Below are 4,853 nucleotides of genomic sequence, written 5' to 3'. Positions count from 1 at the left end.
ACACGCCTGTAACACTCCAATTTAACTTAGATCAGATTTACTAAATGTATTATAATGCACAGTTGTAAATAGAAATAAATAAATATTAAAAAAAAAGATTAATTGAAATTTAATAGGACCCTACATCTCATGTCATCATATCATCTTACAGTTATGATTTTTTGTATATTTTTTTATGAACTATTTAAATATTTTTTAAACCTCTTATCCTACTTCAGATCAAAAATTAAAACAATATTACTTTAGTCATTTATTATAGAGGAATACATTTAAGATCTCCCTTTACAAATAATGTATTTACTATTTTTTTTTATAAATAAGGTTTCCTTAACTTTTCTTTTTATATTATTTTTTTTCTTTAACTAATATCTTTAAGTCGTAAAATATATTCGAGATAAAGATATTACATCGTTCATGGTTATTATTTTTTATTATGTAGTTCCTTGGGGCTAGGGTCTATTCTTTATATTGTAGTTTTTATGTTGTCTTAGAAGATTGTTTTATATTTCCTAGTGAAACACCAATATAAATCTTTCCATAGAATCATTTAAGTTAATAAATATTAGTGATGGTGTCTTTTATTTTATTAAAACTGTTAGCAACTAAATTGCTGTATCTCCATGCTAAATGCAGGAAAAGATAATTTTAAAAAAATTGTAAAATAGCAAAGGTTAGATGGTGAAACAGTTTAAATAGATTTAATTTATTTTCTACATAAAGTTTGTACTAATTTTATACATGGACGGCTTCAATGAAGGGTATGTGCTATGTCCAGTTTCGAATTTATATATATTTTTTCTTTAGTGTATAGTATAGTTTTTTTCATATTGTGTAGTAGTATTACATTCAGACATTCGTAATAAAGATAATAGAACAAGAGCCCAGGAAAAAAAAAGTTATTATACCCCAATGTTTTATTATTTTAATGTAAACTATATACTCTGTTGTATATTGCTGTGTGATATAATTACGGGAAATAAAAATTGGCGGCTGTTTCAAACCGTTAAAAAAATTATTTTTTCATTCTGAGCTTCATATCTTTAAAACTACATACAACAATAAAAAGGTTATAGAACATCATTGATAGTAGATTAAATTTTTTTTCTCAAATTTTGATTGGTTACGTTCCGTAGACGTAAGCGTAACGTATACACAAGTTCCCGAAACACAATTTTTCAAAAAGCAACATTTTTTCCACAATATTTGACAGTCATAAATTTTGACTTTTAACTGTACATAGTTTTCATAAAAGTGATGAAAATGTGGGGTCAAATATCTTTTTTTTTTCCTCTTGGGCTCCTGGACTATTAGAGAATTCATTCATACTATGGTAGATCAATTAAACTGCATCGATATTTAGAAACTGTTTTTCTCTTAATTCACCCTCGGATAGTTCCATTTCCAAATAATGTAGACACGTTCGTCTAACTTTTTTATACCGAGGGATTTAGTCTGACCTTCACCTTGAGTCACAGTCTGCAAGTGATTTAGGATTCAGAGAAATCGTAAATCCCCTCAGCATTTCTTTTAAAAAGCACTTTGTATTCTGATTCGACAAGTTTCAGAAGTCGCATGTGAAAATCTACTCTTTCCTCAGAAACGATAATTTTTTTTTTTCAAGCGGACTAAAATTAAAAGCCCTCAAGCCTAAATAGCTGTTTATAAACATTTTCATAGAACCTACAAAGAAACGTAGGCATATTACTTGGTGATCATCTTATCACAAATTACAAAAATAAAAACTTGGGAGGAGAATGGATGTATTCCCCTTTTGCCCGTATTGATGGACGCCCATAATCAAACTGTGTAATTGTTTACAAATTAGGAATCAGATTTATGACAAGGAGATAAGTGCCAAAGGGATTCTAATTTGGAAATCAATTAAAACATTTATATGAAGTGTGGAAATAAATAAAATGATAATCTGATTCTCAGAGATTCCACAGAACATGAAATATTTTTAAAAACTTTTTGATGCAATCCCGAGAGGATGATATTATACTTATTGTAAATATAATATCTTGATAAAAGATATAAAAGGGATAAAAGGTAGATAAATGAAAGGTTTATTTATATTCAAATTAGATAAACTAAATTATTACCTTCACAAATCCCAATACATAGTAAAGTATAAGAAATCTTCGAGGACATTTCATATAAGGTATCGTGATGTTGGAATATACAAACCATATTAGTATTTTCAGTACTTTTCAGTAAGTACTTTCACATTCCATAAGATATTTGTGCTGTGTCATAAGATTTTCCTTGCTGAGAAGCTCCATTGTAAAAAAATCCAAAATAAGAGTTCAAACTCTATGGATAATCCTTCCTTAAATAATATTCCATTTTCCAGAGAGGAATTTAACCAGTCCCATATTTCAATGCCAGAGTTCATGAGATTTATATTTACTGACCATTCAACATTAAGGCATTATCATTTATTGGAATCCTCTAATCATATCCTAAAGATTTTTTCGTTACGATCCTGAAAATTTTGTAATTTCAATTTTCGATGAACGTTTTTTCGTCCTGACTCTAAACAACCAAGACTCGCCAAATGGCGTGTGTCAATGTATGTGTTCAACCAAGCTCAAAAACGAAAAGTCGTACGAAATTAAAATTATATATTTAACTTCCTGGGATGTGACAGCAACTTTTTCGATGAAATTAAATGACCAGAAGTGCCAATTTATAAAATCGATTTCTCACACTTTTTCAATTTTCTCAAAAACCGAAGCAAAGTTTTTGATCGAAATTGGTATATCATTGTAAAATTAAATATTCTTTAATGCCAGTAAGGTCTTATTATCACTGAAATAGTTTAAAAGAGCTTAAATAATAATTAATGAAAACTTAAAAAATCTTTATCTAAAATAACTTTAATTTTGTTTATTTGAAACAATTATCCATTCTGCATTTTTAATGATAATTATAAATATAAACTATAAATGACAATGCATGTTTAATGGATTAGGTTTTATAGACAATGAATTGTCAGGAATATTGGGGTTGTAAGGGTATTTGCAGTAAATTCTCACAGGATGATAACAACTCCGTAAGGGAGGTATGCGCTTACCGTCGTGAAGGAGTAACCAGGTATTCACTATAGATCCTGAAGAAAGGAAAGAAGGAGAAATGATCCAGAGAAAGCATGAGAGAAATTAAAGTCCTATATATATTTACAAAAATAGCACTGGGATGTATTGATCCATTATGAATATTATTACTCACTACCTCATAAGGAAGAGAAATCCCCGAAAAGAATATTTACACTTTGGTTTATCAAGTTACCATAAGAGATGTTTTGGGGCTATTAAAAACCCTTAAGAGATGCTACGTGGAAGACGTTGGCTTTTAGTAGATCAAAAGACTCTATTTGTAACCTTTGATTCAAATAATAAATTTCAGTATATTTTAATATATGACATGGTTATTAAATTTGTACAATTGAAGCATTTGCAAGATATAATACATACGTTTGTCTGATGTGCGTAGTAGTTCACATCGTGGCATAAGGCCTGTAACGATTTTTGCAGGAGCTAGAGTGGTGTCCAGTAAATAGAACCGGGGTATAGGTATCATTATAGGTATAATGTAAGGCATTTTTAGTAGATAAGACCCAGAAAAATTAGTAATACTAATTTATATACTATATATTGTTTATTAACAATTTATTTTAAGAAAGAATCCATTATTAATAAATAAAATGCAATATTTCAAAACACTCCTGAAGAAAGCTATACAGGTCACGTTTGGGTTCTCCCTCATTTGCAACACCAATTCAGGCAAATCAGTATTCTTGGACAGCTCACCCTCAATACACACTTGAAACATTACCTCATCGGCATACCTCCGCATAACTTCATTTAATTTATTAATATCACTTTCTTATCTTATACAATCGCGGAATGGAATCATAAATGCAGAGCTGTCAGCGATGATCATTTTATATTCAAACCACTGTCCATTGCCTCAGACATATAATGACTCACTATCGAAAAATGGTGAAAATAAAATTCGGAATAACAAACATACGTAATAATTTGTTCCAACTATACAAATGAATATGATTTGTCCTTCATTACTGGTACAATCAGAATATAGTTGTATTTTATTATTTTCGTCATTCTAAATGGTACGAATTGTTTATATTTAGAGCCTTGGCCTTCCACACCTGCTGAGGGTCCAGTCCATTGCAGCAACTTGAATTATTGATCATACTTTATAAATTTATTATCATACTTAACAATAAAGTTTAACTATTTCAGCTATTTTTCACGAGCATACCAAACTACCAATATCAGAAAACTTCAAATAACTAACTTCCTTCCAAATATTATTATTATTATTATTGGTGCGACAGACAATAGAGGTCCAATGCCTCCCCAATAAACGTAGGAAATTCATCACGCGTCTCATGACAAGGTTTTCGTAGGGTGGATTCGTCGCTCCAATGCCTATTTTTGTGAGTGCCACCAACAAGTTGTGGCTTACGTGCCTCACAAATGTCCGGGGGGGGAGGTTGTGAGTGAGTATTGCATATTTACATGCTTCAAAAAATCCCGGGTAGGGCCGGGGACTCGACATCGTAGTCTTCGGGTTGGTAGACAGGCGCGTTACCACGCTGCTACCGTGACCCCCTTCTTCCAAATATTGACAAACCAAATTATAAGTCAATTATTGAAGAAGTGAATAAAAAAATGAAAAATGAATTGTTAAATTATTCAAAAATCGAGGATTAAGATATATTATATCATTTATGTGTACTTTGTTCAAGGCCGAGGGATATGAAATTCATCCAACATTGTTTGTAAGCTTACATCATTATTTATAGTTAAATAATTACTATTTTG

The 4,853-nt window shown here is 30.4% G+C and overlaps 1 protein-coding gene across 1 annotated transcript in view; it reads left to right on the top strand.

Annotated features, from left to right (window-relative positions):
* The window catches only part of LOC106687199 (protein snakeskin), a 55,045-nt gene that overhangs the window by 31,527 nt on the left and 18,665 nt on the right, over positions 1 to 4,853 (top strand). The window lies entirely within an intron of this gene.

Source organism: Halyomorpha halys, unplaced genomic scaffold (assembly GCF_000696795.3).
Source record: "Halyomorpha halys isolate HHAL.00 unplaced genomic scaffold, Hhal_1.1 Scaffold37.1, whole genome shotgun sequence".
In the NCBI taxonomy this organism is placed as follows: Eukaryota; Metazoa; Arthropoda; class Insecta; order Hemiptera; family Pentatomidae; genus Halyomorpha; species Halyomorpha halys.
This window is presented reverse-complemented; position numbering and strand designations above follow the sequence as displayed.